Genomic DNA, 19,977 nt, shown 5'->3' on the forward strand with positions numbered 1-19,977 from the left:
CTTTGACATTCTAACAGGAACATTTCCTGCAAAGACTAGTCCAAACATTATATTATAATGAGAGATAAAAGGTGACATTAACAGTGTGGAGGAAGCTAGAACTAGAAAATAACACCAGAATTACTAAGTCCCTGCTTACAAAATCCAGCCAGTAAGGCATATGCAGCAGGCACAGCTGTTAAACACCCCATAGAGCCACAGCCTCACTGCCCATGATCAGACTTAGTCTGTCCAGACTTGTCCTGGGACAAGTTTTTTTTTCTTACATTACTACATGTTCAGCTCAACCAAAACTGTTTGCAAAATTGCTGCACTAGGTCCCCAGTTCTCTGATATCCGAGAGGAACATTATAATTTACAAAATACTGAGATGGACCATTTTCATTTCTATTTATATTGCATTTCTTGAGAAAGAATACTTACGAGATGCACACCAGACAATTCAGTTGGCCTGGCTGGCCAGAAATAGCCAGTCCATTTGTACTTAAAAGATCCATTAAACTCTTAAGCAGTTGTTTGGTTGGTTTGTTTTTTTTTAATTGTCTTAGAAATACTTTTTCAATAAGCTGCTTAAAAATGCAAGAAGAATAGAATATCTGAGCTTTAAAATAATAGATTGCACTCAAATACACCAAAACAAGGTGATACACCACAGCATTTTGCCATCACTATTTTTTATTGGTTTCTGATATCTTGGATGCTAATTCTGTATTCTTCTCATGATTATATCTGTGTTTGTCGATGTGCAACTGAGATAGTCTGCTGTGAGAATTGCAGTGATTTATCTTTCCTTCTTCTTTGACATGATGAGGAAGACAAAAGTCTTCCAGTTTTTTCTTCAGAAAATAATTTTACTTGGGCTTCCAACAACAAGTTAAACTTTTCTTTTACATTCTAATTTACATTTTACCTTTAACAACGGAAGCTTATGAGTAAGTTTGTTTTGCATAAGCATACCTTAAAGTGACTTTGACAATACAGAGTGAATACTCTTCAGTTAGGGAACGAGTGCTATCTTATTAATCTTCTGTGCTGCATTCTGCCTGCATGCAAAAAAAAAAAATACATTCACTGCCTTCTCATTGTAATAGACATGTAAGTGCAAAAACTAATTAAAAATGTAAAAAGTGCTACTTTTTATAGCCTTCAGAAGTATTTTCATGAGCTGCATGGTGAGTCATTGATCTACGTTTCATAGCACTGTGTAGCCTGATATATGTATTTTTAATGATGTGGAAAGGGCTCATAAACTAATATCCCAATCTTGTAACAGTTCATGACTGCATGTAAATGGAAGCAGAATCCATCATTTCAAATGGAGTATAAGAGAAAAGCTTGCTTAGAAGTATCTGTATAAGCAGTGGCAGAAACTTTTAATTCTGATTTCAAGCTAGTTGTATTACTGTGTAAGATGGTTTTTTTAGATTCCTGACACTCAGGCACCCACAAAATAATTTAATTCACCTATTGCCAAAATTGTTTGGAGGTCTTGGGCACATGCAAGCAGTTGAAGTTTAACAAGTTACACGTGGCAGGTAAAAACTGAGCTGAGTCACTTATCGCAGGCTAAAAACTCCATGCCTGCACAGTTAATGAATCTCGAATGATGGAAGAGAATTTTAGCTTCAGTTACTTGGCTACTGGACAGATCCAGGATTTTCATGCTTGTGTCTGCCTAATTCCATGGCTGGGCCCATCAGAGGTTCTATCAATAATTAAGGCTATACAATGTTCCTTTGTGCTGTTTATTTACCAGTTGGATAAACTGTCTCTCTTCTCTCAGTTGCCTTCAATTATCAGGCATTCTAAGCTACTGCAGAGGAAAAAACTACTTATTCTTATTTTTAAATGAAGAATAACTAAGAAGTTACCTGTGCATTCTAGGTGTGAAACTTGGCTACTTTTCCAACAGTCTGTTGTTCTGAAGCACTGAGTAAAATTAAAAAAGTTTACACAAAATCCTGTGTATATATATATATATATATATATATGACTACATATCTCCTGTGACACAGACTGTATATCTGACCTCATAAATATGGCACACCAGCCTTTCCCAGTGTTACATTACATGTTTCTTCACAGTGCCCCTATGATCAGGTTCAAGATATTGAACAACTTGTTAGTGGAGAGCTGAGATACAAGATATAGCTACATGGTTTATTCTCAGAAAGATATGAACTTGCTCCACCTGCACTCAAAGTCCATTAAAACCAGTGTATGTTTAGACACTAAGACCAGGCTTAGGATTGCACAGCATCCTATCACAGCTTACTTGTGTCTGCTGGTAGCACAGGTAGATCAAAGCAATTTTGCTTATATGGTAATGCATAGAAACACTTCAAATCCTAAACTCTCAAGGGGCATGCAGGCTTTGCATCAAGTACTGCAAACCCTAATTTTTAGTACCTGTTGCAGAGAGGGACCTCTAGTCCTAAATTAAATACTTTGACCTTGATTTACAGTGCCCTAAGAAATTTAGTGCTAGAGATTGCAGAGCCAACACTTAGAGCTGGGATTCAACTAAGTCAACCAAGCTGAGGTCTAAGCTGTCCATGAAACAGTGAACTCTGCTTTCAGAGAAAATGCAGCTTGCAGACATTTCCAGAGAAATAGGCAAAATAGAATCTATTTCTCTGACATTTCTGGAGGTGTTTGAAGGAGGCGTTAATTCAACCTTGTTTGATATATTGGACCATAGTATGAAATAGCAAATTAATTCTGTATCAGAAAATGCTTCTGCTTAGATGAATCCCTTTTAATGAAGATTAATACCCTTGGGAATATTTGCACTTTGTTTAGACATAGCAGATCATTAGCTACTCTATTAGTCAACACTGGGGAGAGGGGGGCTGGAAGAAATACCATGTTGTTACCTAGAGATAATACAAAGGAAAAACAAAATTAATTTGTATTAATTACAAAATAGTATTATTTTCTCACCTAGCTTGCATAATTTTCTTTTTCTTCCTCCATTTCCCATGTGGTAAGATAATACATAAAAACAATATTGTTCTCTGTAAGCACAGCAAGGTTTCACTTTTTTTTTTTCTCAAAATCAATTAATAGACAGCAAAACTAGGTCTTTTTTGTGTCACCCAAGAGCAGCCTATGCAACAGTACAAGAAATATTTAACTAAAAAAAAAAGCGAACTTCTAGAGGAAGTTCTTTGTCCAGCTTAACAGCTACTGAAATGAGCATTACTCCCTCCCAGCCTACCTATGGCCGTCATCCTTATTGACCTCTAATAAGAAGCTTAATACTTTGCAACTTCTGCCTCCTTTGTGTCTCAGATTCCTCTAGAATCTACCCAGATCTTTAACCTCATATGGTCATGGATCATTTTAACCAAGTTGTTTATGGCTTTCCCTACTGTATAAATAGAATACTGTCTGCACTGCATCTAGTGATTCACAGTTGAGTTTTCTTTATTCCGCTGCCTTACCCACCTCAAAATGAAGAACTGCCTGATTTCAGATGTTTGTCCGCATTCCCTCCATTCTCTGTGTTTCATTTTTTGTGAAGAATTGCCCCGTACACCAAGCAGAATGTCTACCTTTAACTCTGCATCCATATTCTCACATTTTAGCAGTATGTTTCTAATAAATACAGCTGTTATGGGTAAATATATCCATAAAACATGAGCATGAGTCGGGTCTGAAAGAGACTCTGAAGGATAACTAATAAATAAAAAGGATTAGTAGTAAATTACTAGTAATTTACTAGTAATACAGTTTGGATCATTTGGGTTTAACCCTTCAATGCTCCATATTTTCCCTCTTTAAGGATGATATGGGAAGGGGAATAACTGGTGGTTAAGAAACAAAGTAACAGGGCTATGTCTAAATGTCATCACTGCTGCGGAATATATTGTGCCTGAGTCCTGAATATAGAATTTTACTTTCATGAATAATGACAATACCCTGCTCTTACACAATGTTTTGCACCAGTACAGTTCAAAGAGAGTTATAAAAAAAGCAAATAACAATAGAGGCTAACTTGGTTAATTTGCTTAAAGGAAATAAATTCACCTTAAAATATAACAGTAAGATATAAATTAGAATTGACACTGAATTTTCACTCTCTTCCAGGCTCCTGGAAGTTATATATCAGTGTGACTAAGATCTTATGAAAGCTCCAGAACTCAGATTTCTGCAGCTAGAAAGGCACTGTTAGAAGAGAAAACCATTTTACAAATGTGCTTCTTACAAAGCCACTTCTGGAATTTACCTCTCTTTCCACAAAATTTCTTCTCTCTCCATCCCAGGGACAGCACCCAGCCTGCTCAGTTACTATTGATTTGCCATTGATTTACCACAGCCAGCAGCCCCTGCAGTTGGAAGAAGAGTTTTAAACCAGTGAGGCTGGACTCCAGAGAATACCTCTAGAATCCCTTCAACTCATTAATTTTCCTTTTCTTTTTTAAGCCATAGATGTAAATTGCCATCTCTTTCTTGAATATGCACAAAAATAACAAAGGAAAAGGCAATTATTATTGCTCTTCAACTACACTGTTCAATCAAGTGTTCTGAATTGAAGTATGCTTGAGAAGCACTTTATAAAACAAATTTGCATGCAATGACATAAACCTTCCCTGAAGGAGCAATTGTCACACATAAATCAATGGACACATATCCAAGAGGCAGAGAAACTCAACTAGAGTTTTAAGTATCTTCTCTTTAAAAATCAAAGTAGAATCAAATAGGTTTTCCTGTGGTCTTTGGCTCATTACCCAGTTATCCAAACAGCAGTATAATAGCAGCTCACTTGCCAAGTACAGTCTGAAATCACTCAAGTCTGCCCAATGCCTCAGCTGTCTTTGCGTGAATTAAAATCCATGCTGCCATGGAATCAGATGCTATGCAGCAGAAATTATTAAAACTGACAAGTACAAAGGCCTAATGTTTTTTCAGATACAAATCAAACACATCAAACTGAGCAATGCAGTGTTTCCTCGCCAGCATTTCAGAGGCTGCCAGAGCAACTGGGTGGCCAAGGCAGAATAATATTTTCAGCATACTCTGTGCTGAGGGTGTGACAGATGTGCTTTAACCCGCTATATTATCAGAGGGCAGAAGTGATACCACAAGACTGCCACCATTATAGCCATCACCTGCAGGTTATGACCTTCGTATTAAAAATACGCCTCTTCATCACTGCAGAAGGCACATACCAAAGAGGCAGCAAACAGCTATGCAGGGAATCTAGGGCACTCAGGTAGTCTTTTACAAAGATTTCATTTCATGGCACTGCTTATAGACTATTTATTCCTCTATTTGTAGATTCCACTGTCACAAGCAGGTGTCCAGTCTTCTTCCTTGTGTTCTGAGCATGACCTAACTTAGAATTCCATAGTGCAATTCCATGCTTATACACCAAAGTAAATTAACTCTGTATTTTTGTGGTTATGCCTTGCAGTGACTTGTCACAGAAGATGTTTCACCCTCTGCTCCAACAGCAATAAACACCTTCACCCTCAATGGGATGTTCTTAAATTTCAGAGTGCAAGTACACCTAATCTGCTACACTGCAATTAAAAAATACTTAATTTCATCATTTTCTTTTGTGGGAGATAACTCCTGGAAAAGGTTCCATGAGCATATTTGAGATAGTGAGATACACCTGGTGGTTACACTTTCTATTCAATCACTAAAGATTAATCAGTGACCCTCAGGATGTAAATTGCTTATTTTGCAGTGTCTTTACCTGAACATATGGCACTTGTAATGGCAGTGATTTATTTTCTCATGCACCCAATTCACTTTTTTTTTTTTGAACTTCAACAACCATAAAACTGCTTAAGCAAAGTAAGTTTAACCCAGAGACCGGGCTATAATTCAGGAATAAGAGAAAGCAAGTTTTATTGTACTTCAAGAAAAAGCAGAGTTAGTACAATTATCTGTGTGCTTGGAGAGATTAATGGAGTTTTGCTTCATATTAATTATCATGCAGAGATTTTTCTTTTGCCTTATGTGTCAGCTATGCATCAACCAAGTGTCTCCTGCAAAAGAGGGAGGGTATGTTCGACTAATTTGAGACTTGTCATTGTCAGTCTTAAATCATTCACCCTTGTTTCTTACAAAAATGGGTTTCTTGTGCACCTTGAGCATTGCTGCTCAGCAATGACCATACAGATGTCTACACAGCCATCACTTCAGGGAGAAAGCTTTGTACCTAAATTCAAGCAAGAGATGATTTCACCTTCTAAGGTGCCCATGAATTCTGGTAGTTTTCCGACATATGTGAATACTGCAGTCATACATGGATTTATCTTTTACTCACATGTCACTTGTTTATAAGTACTTAACTCACACTCTATTGTTCATAGAAGAGAATATATCTGCTTGGAGGAAATTTAAGGCAAAAAAAGCATACAAATGTTTCCTTTGTGGCAACCAGATCCCAAATTGGAAAAAGAAACAGCCATGAATACTTCAGAAGAAGGGATGGTAATCAGCAATAAGACTGATAGGCCCAGAATTAACTTGTTACGAAAAAAAAGAAAACAAAGAGCAGCAATATAAAGAGACTAACTTCTGCTTTTCTAAGTAAAAAGAATGTATTGAGAAGCTAACTGTGCTAAAGGGGGTCATTGCAAGAGGCAGAGATTTACCAAAGCTTTTAACTTTTAAAGATAGAGGCAGATGAAAACAAAAAATACTGATGAGCTAATAGACAGAATGATAGGACCAAAATGGAAGAAAAAGAAGAATTAATAAACAGCTATGGCAGCCTGGAGAGGCAACCTTTAAAAGTAGTCACTGGAACTCTGGGAGCTTAACACAATTACAATCAGATTCAGGTGAAGGGGTGGAAATTGCAGGGCAGCCTTCAGAGAATAAAACAATAAGGCTGAAGATGAAACGATAGCGTGTGGTTGTGAAAACATTTGATATTGGGGTAAGGTCAAGGGACAGAGGACAGACTCCAGGTCTCCTCTGTTTCTGTAGGTCACAGTCCTCTCTGCACTGGCATATCAGGAGGTATAGAGGTGTAGGAGAGATAGCTATGAGAGCAATAATAAAATAAGCACACCCAAATTTTGCTAGCACATCCCATTCATGTTGTTCTGCTTTTAATATCTGACAGTGGTTTCCCTACGCATTCTTCTTCTCTGACCTGGGGTTGCACAGTCGATGTCATTTAATGAACATCCAAATTCTTCAGGATAAAAAAAAAAAGCAAATAGGAAGACTAATTACCAGTTCCCTCTGCACCTTAAAGCTGTCTCTACTACATTAGTTTGCCACTCCCAGGATTTTGCATCCATTAATATGCATATGATACCCTCCAGTTCCCATCTGGGCTTCATTACACCCCTGTAAATCCTCACAGCCCTACTCACCAACTAAAGTTATTCCACTTAGCCTGAAAGAAATAATGTGGGTCCTATCAAAAATTAAGAAAACAAAAACAAACAGCAGTTTGTTATACTTTGTTTTAAACTGAAAGGTGTGAGATTGTAAAGATGAACTGAGGAAGAATAGTCCTTTTGCTTTCCTGTGTTTTTTTGTTTTCCTAGAAATAGGTAGTGGAGAGAAACATTCAAAACAGATCCATCAGAAACTGGGAATAACAGAAGTAGCTAAATAAGGTTAGATTCCAAGACTATGGATCTTTAACAACCTTTCCATCAAGAAATCCTCTTTCCATTTCCAATGTTAAGTAAGCTAGTTTTCATTGAGACATGACACAACTTTAGCCTGGCTCATCGCCACAGAGCCCTGCTTGGGAACAGAACATCAAGTTCAAATCCACATTAAAAAATGTTCTACCTGTACACAGCTTAATAACATAAAAGCTGTTGAGAATAAATGAAATTTCATTATTAGCTATCTAGGGCATCTTCCAAGGAAGGAAAAAGTATTAAACTTCTATTGAACAGAATAGGTAGAAGTGTACTGTTTGTTATAGAGCACAGATCACTATAGAAATACTTTTCCTTTTGATGTCTCTTTCTGGGCTGCACATCTCTGTCATGATTAAATTATCAGAATGTAAAACAACTTCCCGCTCCCATTCATTTATGCCTATCTTTTAACTTATAAAATACTTTTATCTTTTCAAATAGCCTGTTTGATGGATTTGTGTCCAGCTGTTCTGGGAGTTTCTGTTTCAGATAGGAAACAGCTAAAGAAAATATGTTTCTGTGCTTTTAAAAAATGCAAGGAAAAAAACCTTTCACAAATAATGATATAAGAAAAATTATGTATTTTGGTCATAACCTCTGGAAATAGGTTGTCTCAATTTTCTGTACTGTACAAGCTAAACATTATCACACCTAATTGTTAATCAATAATTGTTCACTGAGTAATCCCAGTGTTAATTTTCCTACGTACTTACAAAGACTACCAAACTTGTTATTCAATCCATGTACATCCTGCAGTATTATGAGATCATGATTACCCAATTTTCCTCCCATTTACTTTTAGTTTTATCTTAAGTGAATATTTTTAGGCTAATCAGTATCTGTTAAATCAATGCAGCAATTCCTGTTCATCACCTCACGTAAGCCTTTGCTTTCAGCATTTAACTGTGCAGATCAGAAGAACCACCTATATTTAAAATAACTTAGGGAATGTTTGCCATACAAGGACAGAATACGCTGAGAACCTCTTTTTGAAAGGCATGCAGCATTCAACAACAAAAGCATGAACAGCATAGTGTATATTGCTAAATATTTTTAAAGTTCGTATAAAAGGACACTCTCTTACATTGCCCTTTATCAAAAAGTTCATTTATTATCCATCGGAGAGAGTGATGACATTCTATGGGAAGGAGGAATAGATACAGTGAGAGTCTCCATCATCATCGGATGTGCCGAGAAGGTGGTAAGTCCAAAGGTATTAGAACTGTTCTGTTAATCATCCAAGTTATAAATAGTCCCAAAATTTCACTGAAGGGAGAAGACTTGGTAAGGCAAATTAGACTGGGATTGTAGGTCATATAATATTTTGGTGCTGTGTGGCTTTTAATTTCAAGTGTAAGAATATTTTTCTGTATATCATTGCTGAGAATTGTATTTCTTCTACAAATAATACAACAAAGATCAAAAATATTTTCATTTTAAAAATTTCTATCTAAAAACCCTTATGAATATTTCACCAAAATGTAAATATTTTGGTTGAAAACAATCTTTTTGTTCAAAAGCCATTCTGATGGAAATTTATTTTCAGGCTTTTTTTGACTGGCATGCAATACAGAGAAATCTGAGATAACCCCTGTAGAGGTGGAAACTCTCAGCTTTGCTATTATCAAAATGAAATCAACCTATTTAATTAATTGCTGAAGTCAAGTAAAGATGCTGCGCAAAACCAACATAACTTGTGAAAAGCCATTTGCATCTATGGATTGCCAGGCCAGATCGAATCCAGAAGGGTGTATTGACAGCCAGCTGAGGTAGCCCCTGTGCTGTGGGCAAATAAATTCAATACAGTGGGCAACCAGACAGGACTTGGAATTCATGAAAAAAATATATATATATATCTATACATATAAAGGTTTGTGCTCTCAAAGTCTACATTGCTCACTGCCTGGAGAGAGCATAAGGGGCTGTGAGCAAAGCATGTGGCCACCTCTCCCTACCTGTAAAGAGAACAAGATGTATTTCTTATTCACCTGAGATGCCTACGTGGTTCTGCCAGGTCACTCAAAGCCAGACTGTAATCATAGAACTGCTGCTCCTCATAGTATGTTTAAATAATGCCTGAAACTCACTGGTACACAGATTCTAAGGATATAGTGATATACCTGTCACGTACACAAGAGAAGATGCAGAGCTGAGTTAAAGAATAAGCTATCAAGCATTGTAAAACTTCGAATGCAGGAAAACAGTTATCAAAAATTAAAACAAAAAATGAAAATCATTGCTTGGAAGCTGATTTGTAGGGCTTTGAGCATGGCTAAATTTCAGAAAGTACCAAAAAATGTTCACAGAACTGGATTCACAGGGGACTGACCCCATCTAACTGAGAAATTAAATACAAAAATGACAGGCTGACTTAGAGACCTGTATCTCTTAGTCTTGCCTCTCCATCCTTTGTTTGTTTTTGGCTTTAACCTTCAGATGCCAAACAACAAAAAAGAAAAAAAAAAAAAAAAAACAAATGAAAAATCACAAAATAAAAACAAACAAAGCCACACCAAAAACCACAACATCAAAGCCAAACCAACCAAAGATTGAGGATCATTTGTTTCTATTGCCTTGCAGCTGTTCAGACTCAAGAGGTTTCACATCAATTAGACTTTGTGATATTTATACAAAATGAAATGACTCAAAGTTTTGGCTTTTACTTGTCTCTTCTCTGCAGGTTGTTATTTTTCATCAACAGCTCCTTATAGTTCAATTAAGTTGGTGGCAGCCCTGACCAGAGACATCATGAGACGAACAAGAGCAATAATTCTGTGATCAACCTCAAGGTTTTGTGCTGAGCTGGTGGAATTAGTGCAGCAAATTGCAAGTGGTGGATGTAAACGATCTGAGTAATCCCAGCCTGGAGCATGTAACCACCTGTGAACGTGCTGAGTGTTTCTGTCTGTGGGGATCCTTTATAGAGCACAAGGCACCTGCAGGCTGAGGAGCTGGGGGCTGTATTCCACATTTAGCCTGGTCTCAACTGAGTCTGTCCACTGTACCTAAATTTCAGCCTTTATCTCATCAAATTAGTAAATTATTAAATGATTAACAAAAGGTCCTTCTCTCCCCAGTCTAAATCAATGAAGTCCTTTCTTGTGTGTGGCCGTCATTACACATCATATAAATATTCATAACAACCATTTCCAATTCACTGGTTAGCTTCCTGCTCTATAAACTTGTTTTAATGTTTGTTTTTTTCTTAGTCTGTTTAAAGACAAAGATAACAACAGTATAAAGAGAAGCACTTTCTGAACAAAAAGATGGGCTATTATCTGAGCGCTTTCCATTTTCCCTTTCATTAATCTTCTGCGATATAAAACTGCTGCTAAGTGACTTTGTGTGATTTACTGGCGAGAAAGAAATGCACCCTTTACAAATCAATTGGAAAGAGATTATATCTGTGTTTTTAGAAAGAAGTACTAGTACGCAGACAAGCATGCCTGTGTGCCCAAGTGTCTTTCAGCGATAGGAAGTGTTTATGCGGGGACATTTGCTGCAAAAACTTAACCTTGGCAGAAGGACCAGGCCAGGGGTGTTCCCATCAGCCTTGCAGGGGTGACAAAACTGGACCAGTGGTCAACACTGTGGTACCCAGCTATGACAGTCCTCAGTTTCTCGCATGAATTTAGTGTTAACTACCTACAACTCCTTTTTTTTTTTTTCTAGTTTTAAGTAACATGTTTACCAAGTAAGTTCATGTTGGAGCTGGAGAATATTGATAGACCTGTAGAATTGCTGTGGGCTGGATGGACACATAAGCCCAAACAATTTTGAAAAGCTAAAGATAGTTTGGATATAAGCCCTGGACATCAGACCCTGATCTTGGACTTGTGGTTGTGGTCTGTCTTTTAGGACAGCCCAGATCTTGCAAATTAAGAACTCCAGTGGCCATCAAGCCTTGCTGCCTTTAGCAATGGATCTGGCAGCACACACAGATCTAACTGCTGTGTTTGGACCAGGGTACGCATGTCCTTGAGAAGGAAAGAAGAAAATACATTACTTCAGATCTGCACTCTGACTCTACTGCAGTTGTTCATACCCACAATCTTTTATACTTCAGAAAGGTGCAAGAACGTGGAAAAAGAACAGGGTCTGATACCCTCATCATTTGTAGACTTATTGAAGTGTTTGAGTAAATTCCAGATATTGGAATTTCAAATGTGCCGGTGAATGTACTATTCATACCACCAAACTTGGTTTTGTAAGTAACCTTTTGATTAAAATTTTAAAACCCATGAGATGGACAAATTACCCAATACAAAGCTACAGCTTATTTTAAGATGACAGAAGGTAAAATTGGTTCAGACTTTCAACACAGATGAAGATCAAATCTGTATTTGCAACACAAATCCAAAACCCACTGAAGATACTCCAAGCCATTCCAAATTTTCTATCAGCTTTGATAGCAGTTCCAGGATTTGGTTGTTCATCATCACTACTTTAAAAATAAATCTATGGGTGTAAGGCTTTGAACCATATCAGATTCTGATTAGACCCTTACTAAAAAGGCAGTAAAAAGCTCAATGTGCACAGTTGTGTATTACATAGGTTATTAGGATAAGGCCATATGAGACAAACTGTAGAAGATGTTAAATCTGTTTACATCAAACTACAGTAATTTACATCACATAACTGATGACATTAAATAGTTTTGCCTTCCTAAATGGTGGATTAAAAAATAATGTTAGATTTAACTATACAAGAACTACATCTTTCTTAGATAATAAAAGAGAGAACAGAACACTTTTAGATTTCTATATATTCAAGACAGCAAGAGAATTAGAACTGAGATCTGAAATAAACAAGACACTACATGAGACTAAAACCTGGAGAAATTGTGAAATAGTAAATTTCAAATAAAATATTAGAAAATATTCCTCATTCTGATGTCTCTCAGATTGGAAAACATTCCCAAGGAAAAATAGTACGGTATTTGTTCTGTTAGCAGGATGGAAAAAGTTAATTGTTTAGTGCAGACCTTTTACAGAGTGAAAGAAATTGGAGGTGAAAACACTAAGTTCAAAAATTTCCATAGCCTGAAAATTGAAGGTTCATCTCTTTGTTTTATACTGGAGTCCCTATCTGCAAGTCTGAAAGAGCTGAGAAGGATTTAACTGTCTGTTTGAATATAAGCATGTCATTTAGAAGCAAAATTATCCCTTCAGAACATGTAAGTAGAGGGTTACAAGGGCCTAAATAGCACACTCCCGGGAACTTCAGGTGCATTTTTAAAATTCCATTATGAAACTGGCTTTCAACACTTTGTCATTTCCCTTTTCTGATTTTAAATATGTTCTTGTAGAGTATTAAAGATGCCTGTGTTTATTTCAGGCTAAGCATATTAGCTTGAGATACTCTTGGACTTGCAGGGCAAATCATCATAGCTCACTTAATACCACTTCAGTGAACTATGTGATGATGGTTTAGGGCTCTCTCTAACACCATTTTCCCCATACAATTGTTTCCTCATTTTATGACAATAGTTAATATTCCTTAAGTCAAACTTCTCCTTATCAAGTATATTTACTAAAGCATTAAAGTCCTTATAATTAGCATTATTGGCAAGGGGAAAGGATTTTTTCCTAATTAAACCAGTATATAACTAATTATCCTGTGCATTTATATAAAATTTTAATTCCATGTTCATCTGTGTTTAGTACCTTTTATTAAGTTCCTGATAAGTTAATAACCATTTGCATTCTTTCTTCTCTAGAAGGAAGAAACACCCATTCTTATTGGGGTTACTTTTAAATCCTATTATTGAAAGCTCATCTTTTCACATGGGTTCCTGCTTTATTGGTCTATTCTGTGACAACTCTTTATTGAGCCGTACTGGCACTGAAAGCATCAGCAAAACTTGCATTAAATGAACCTCCCTAGGGCTGAGCAACCAGACCATTTGCCAGTAAACCCAACACACCTCCCACAGAGGTCTGGGCTGCCACTCTTCCTCAGCTACAAATGGACCTACAGCCAAAATTGTCACATGTTTTTATCAAGCTTGGCAAGATTTAAATCAAATGCTGTCTGGTGTCTGCTTTGGCTGAGGAGCTTCTCCAGCCTTCATCTTCAATTCACTCACTCCTCTGCCTCAAGAGACACCGTTACTACTCCAAAAAACTGTGGAGGGACCCTGGTACAGAGAAAATATTGTAGTTTAAAAGCCCAAAGGCTTGGCTAATGGGCCCTAGGCTTGCCCCATCCAAGTTTTATCACTATGAAGTGGAATAAATCCCATGTATTTGCTTTCTTACTTGGTATTTTATATTATAGTGAAATAAAGCCACACACACATTTCTTGATAGCCAGTGTGGGCTTCACAATTCATTGGACTAAGCTAATGATATCAGCAAATGTTTTGCATCCAGACTGTTAAACCAAGATAACTTCTCCTTGGGGTGGATGCTTTCTTTACCCAGTTACCACTCACTGTCTGCATCAGAAACACGTTACTGTGAACTGCTGTTCTGTTCACACACGTCCCCTTTGCTCAGCCCTGGTTAGCAATGCAAATGGAATTTGCAACAGGGCTGCGCTGCCTGAATGGAGCAGGTTTCTGTTAGCTCAGCGCTGTGCAGTTCCTCATATTTGAGTTGATGCTCCAACAGCCACAGTCAATAAGGCCTTTTTAGGAAGCCTGTAGGTAATCAGATTAATGAGTTGACTCTCCTGAAATACATGATTTGCACTAAGCCTTTCTGCTCAGTTCTTTATTGACTGGCACAGTAATGATAGCTATTAAACTTCACTCAGCCAGGTAATACAAACATATTCTTGCAGCTGGATGCAGTCAGAAAAGCCAAGCACACTATCACTGCAGTACATATATTTTCTGAGACAATTAGCAACCTCAAGTCAGTATTAATCAGAAAGAGATAGGACTCTAGCAAAGGACTAAATTATCTCTTGCTGGAGTAGAGTTCTCTGAGGCATGATGTCCACATAAGAATTGTTTTATAGGGCTTCATATAAGCCTTTATCTTTCTATTGATAATGAGATAAGTCAGTCAATCATCAGGCTAAAAACCCTGGTTGTTCTCAAGAACCACCTTGACAAGCAAGAGAGTTAGAAACAGCAAGTGCCTTATGCAGAGCTCCTTGTGTACCTCATCCCATCCCAGCAGCTGGAATGCACGTTTTTAGCATGGAATCTTCTGTCACTGTCCTTTAGTGATTCCCAAATAACAGCTAGCAGAAACAAAGCAAATTAACAAAAACACCTTGAGTAGAAGATAGAAGTAGCAGGATGGTAGTTGAAGCCTCAGAACAATGTAAGGAAAGAGGATGATGTAGCAGAAGATGTAAGTACCCTGCACCTGCGAGCTACAGATACTAGCAAATCAAGCAAGAAGACAACTTGCTTCTGACAGTATCTGTTTTGAGGCACTTGCTGTTTTAACAGTATTCAGTCAACTCAGGAAGTTGAGTTTAAATACTGAAATTCTGTTCCAGAAGTTTGAGGATCCATGCACTTCCTTCCTTCTCCAGAGACATGGGAATGGTCTGTTTTAATAGTGTAATTAAGGCTTTCACTGAATATTGGAACTTGCATAAGCAAGCTACAAAATTTGCTGCCACATGATTGTCTCTCTTTGAACAACTGATTTTGGTTTTATGAAGAACATTCTGTTTAAAATGGACTGTTCTGACTGACATGTTCAAAGTACTATTGACATTAACCGGGAGGGTTAACTGGAGAAATGGAACATGCTGTGTTTTATGAAATTTAATATACAAGCTATACATACATTAGCTTATTTAAGTACCTGAAAGGAAGGTTTATTTAATATCTAGAACTTAATAAATATTTGGATTATTCTAACCAGAACTAAACATTAACAGTTAATTACTTGAAATATTCCAGACCTATTGCCTATATGAATACAGGGCTCTTACAAATTTCGCAGCTTTCCAAGGCTTCAATGTAATTTTGGCTGATGTGGTGGTTTTAAAATATCTAAGTTTACTCTTTGCATTCATTTGCCATGTTGAAGCAGTGACTAGCTTGGCTACCAACAAAAACACACCCTGGGGATGTTCTGAAAGGGGCACTTCAACCACATTCTCCCACAGAAGAGGCAAATCTTGATCATGGGCAGCAGCTACAGACTTGCAAAGTGGGTGAATTTTGAGGGGAATTAATAACTATCAGCACCAGAAGGATGAAATCCATGCTAAAGCTTTAGGAAAAAGGTATCAGAAGCACATATTCTTAGAAAATATGGTCATATAGCAAGTTTTCTATTCGATGTGAGGGAAGGGATAATAATGAGACACCACAGTAAATAAGGCTCCAGCAAGAAACACCAGACATGAAAGTGGTACCTCGGGAAGGGAGGCAATGCTGAGTTGTGCTCTTTCAGGCTTTTCCCATAGAATAACAGGGTGCTAATATGCTCAATGCAAATAAATTCAGCAACTCTTCAAGTTGATGGTATTGATGTAACTAAGTATTATCTGAAATATTATCATGCATCCAGCATGACATGCATAGTTTCCTTAGGAACACACCATGTGAAGGAACAAAGCATTTCCATTGGACTCATTTAGCCATAAAAAAATAAGGAAAAAAAAACATTGTCTATTCAATTCCTCCTAGGACACCGCTTCTGCAGGGATGAACAGCCCTAAACATGAGAAACAGTTTCTGCCAGACCTAAGGAGAATAAGTTTTGGTGATGAACTCTAAAAAGAATTGTCTAAGAACACAGAGCTCTTTATATCAAATCTGGTTTGCATTTCTTTGGGAAAAAAAAAAAAAAAAAAAGAAACCAACAAAACAAAACAAAAACCCTGCAAATCAATAACTTTAACATTAAATTTTTAATGAGTGTTCTGACATTTGGTTGCTGCGACTCTGGAAAGGGTTAACTTGTGAGATTCTTTTGCTTCAGCAGTTACACTGCTGCAGATGAAGAGCTGAGGCTCAGCTGCTACAGAGCCATGGGGACACCAGGGTACCAAGGTGGCAACTTGCTGCTGGAGCATCAAAGACCTTTGTTGTAACAAGCACTGAACAAAGGATGAAGGGGAAAGCAACTCCTGTCTAGTGGAGTTTACAGGCAGAAGAGCAAAAGGAAAGATGAGAGCTACTTTTATCCCTCAAGCTCTTTCATGTCTTTCATTGGATGTTACCAGAAACAATAGAAAACAAAGCTTTAGAGGTGATTAGAAGTGATTCAGCCCATGTGTGCCCCAGAAAACTACCCATCCCACTCTCTGCTTTGCTGTGTAGCAGACAAGAACACAAGCTTGTATCAGAGCTCAAATATCAGTGTGAACAACTAGCGTGAATTTTTGTTGAAATGGAACAGTTTGACTGACCCACTTTTAGATTTCAGGGAAGTTAAACTCAAATGAGTTCTTCTCATGAGATAATGATGACTTGTCTAAGAGCATAAGCATGCCTGCCAGCTCATCTTATCACAGACAAATATAGAGGAAAATAATACACCATTTAATGCTAGCATTCCCCAACAATGGCCTCCATTGATTTCACTGGTCCAAGGAAGTTCTATTTCTTAATGGCCAGTAATTACATGAATTTTGGTATAAACTTTTCTTTATCAGGTACGTAGACACATGTCTGTATTTGTCCTAAACAGAGTCAGGAATTCACTTGCAGCTGGGGGTTTAAAACCTCCTTTAGAGCAGCTTAAGTACAGAATGATCTGTTGGCTATAAAGAAAGCTCAGAGCCACTAAGACTCATTTAAGGAGGTGAAGCCTGGCTCAGAGCCCACTTATGTGAGCCATTCCAGCCTCTCCAGATAAAATTTGAACTGCTCAGCTGTGCACCCTGAAAGCAAAGAGAAACCCTCATTCCACTGAAATACAGACAAGCCTCACTTTCTTAAATAAACACGCTTGGGAATCACTGTTTAATAATAGTGAGCAATCACTGTACACAAAAGATATGGAGAGCCCGTTTAAAAAAAACCTCACACCTAAAACCTCAGTTTCTATCTGTCTTTTTCCTGTGTAGTAGCATTAGCTTACAAAAACAAGTGGAAGTACTAATGTAAGCATTTTGAAATGACCCAAAGCATAAACATGCAAATTTGCCTGAGGACAGACATGGCATGTTTTTTGAAAACACATCACTGGATCATAAAATATCAACTGTGATGCTACACTGAGAGCCGGGTGAGAAAAGTACCTGTGAATCTTTCCTGACTTGCCTGAACATTGTATGATTAGCTTCCCCCTTTAACTTAACCTTCATTCCTTTAACACACTGTGAGGAGTAAATTATACCTCTTGCCCTCCTTTGAAACTAAGTGACAATTCAGTGTGATCGGGAAGTGACAGAAAAGCTTTTAGTAGAGTTCAGCAGACAACAAGATGTATTTGTGTCCCAGACTCTCCTAGCAAAGCCATTGACATTCAGGTCACAGGATTGTTTCAGATCGTATATTGCCTATTAGTTCATGCATTTAAACAAATTCTTCACAATCTTGATGTGCCTCAGTGAACGTCAACAACACCACCAGCAAAGAGAACAGCAAATTTATAGTCCTTGATGGAGAATTTAGTTCACTATGTTCTGAGGATGTTAAACCTCACATACAATTCTGAACATCAGTACTAATTACAGCAGTGACTCTAGTTATTTAGTGGGTTATCACAACATAACGAGGCAGTCTTCCTGTGATTTGACTTATGAGCACCTTACTTCACAGCTGCATTAATTACAGCATAAATGCTTCTTATTGAATAGACATTACCAGTGCCATTAAACTCAATAAACCATCTTGTCATGACTATAGTTGTACAGGAAATTAAGGAGTGCAAGTTTTCACCTTATTTTTAGTGAGGACAACATAATGGCAAAATATGTACTTACTTGCCTAACAGCTCTATGTAACTCCTTAGAAACTGCTATACACATTAAAAAGGTTCAGAAAACTAGTTGACTTCTTCAGAAAAATTGTTCCATAAAAGTAGAGCTGGAAGAGATTGATAGTCTTGATTTGTACACTTCAAGGTAGAAGCTGGCCTTTATTTAATGGCATATAGGAAAACACTTCAGAATACAAACCCTGGAGCTTCTCTGTTTATTAAAAGTTAGGAAAACAGTATGAGGCTGTAAAAGTTCAATAAGCGATCAACTCCAATTCTTTCTGCCACAGAAACCCTCCATGAACCAAGGGCCATCAAGAAACAAGGTCCATTTTTCTACCCCCTCCTTTACCCACAACACAAAGCTGTTCTGCAGTTTCACTGCATTAAACCATACAGCATTTAAACTTCATACATTCCCAGCTGAAATGTACTCATAACTGATTCATTTGGGTTTACCTTGGAATTCTCCAACATAATACAGGCTGTTTTCATCTCATCAGAGAAAAATGTAAAGCCACTTACTAGCCATATACTCCTGCAGCATGTCTTCTTGTACTATAAACCTGTCCCTTCCCAGAGCTTTCCAGCTCTTAAAACATTGCTGCAGTAAGCTGGGTTTGTCTGTGGTTGCGCCTAAACTGATACTCAGATCACCTGTGCTCATCTTGCTGGGGGTGAGTAGCACAGGAGTTTTCTTTTAGTATTAAAATAGAGGGCACACCAGCTGATGATAAAAACAAACTGGTTCAGAATTCAAATGAAACTGTTTCCTATCAGAACAATTCATAGAAACAGAAGACTTGCGCTGACATTTTGTGGAAGGTTTCTCAGCCCAGGAAAGAATTAGGAAAGGAACAAATTAGGACGGAACAAATCACCTGCTCAACAATAACTGTGCTACTATGGGCATTTGCTTGACATGAGTGGGTTGGAAGCCTCAGAAGAGCATGTGTGGAAATCATTCTCTCCATATGCTGGCAGAGGGTTTTATACACTGAACTGTAAGGAGAGATCATAAGCTTTTTCCATTAAAATATTCCTAAAATTCTGTATTTTATTAACATATGGAATTAAGACTGTTTTCTAACCTATCATGTGCTTGTGAAATGGAATTCCTGTTTCCAAGTAAGCTTTGGAAACATGATTTCTAGCTCTCTGTTTCATGAAATTATTTGTCTGAAGGAGTCAGCTCCATTCTTTTTCACATACACACCATACAGAGGATGTTTTCAGTTGTTTTATCTTTGTCAGACAATGCTGCAGATACAAATTCCAACACATTCACTCCACAGACAGGCTTACACCTCTTAGATTAAAGAGTGACATTGTGACATTGCCATAATGTTCTTTTCCCTTTCTTTTTTTTTTTTTTTTTTACAGTGTTATATTGGTTTCAATAAGAACTCACATCTGAATCTTTTATTGTGGCTTCAATCCGTTGGACAGGAAAGGAAGATGAAATGCAGTTCTGTATACACAAATGCTCTGTAATGCTG

The 19,977-nt window shown here is 37.5% G+C and overlaps 1 long non-coding RNA gene across 1 annotated transcript; it reads right to left on the reverse strand.

Annotated features, from left to right (window-relative positions):
- Positions 1–880: 880 nt before the first annotated feature.
- Positions 881–19,494, reverse strand: LOC135579743 (uncharacterized). Its single transcript, XR_010473407.1, has 3 exons — positions 19,004–19,494; positions 4,232–4,331; positions 881–1,043 (listed from the first exon to the last, which is right to left on the reverse strand). It is a non-coding gene; the product is annotated as an uncharacterized LOC135579743 (long non-coding RNA).
- Between the last annotated feature and the right edge of the window lie 483 nt (positions 19,495–19,977).

This window comes from Columba livia, chromosome 6, assembly GCF_036013475.1.
Source record: "Columba livia isolate bColLiv1 breed racing homer chromosome 6, bColLiv1.pat.W.v2, whole genome shotgun sequence".
In the NCBI taxonomy this organism is placed as follows: Eukaryota; Metazoa; Chordata; class Aves; order Columbiformes; family Columbidae; genus Columba; species Columba livia.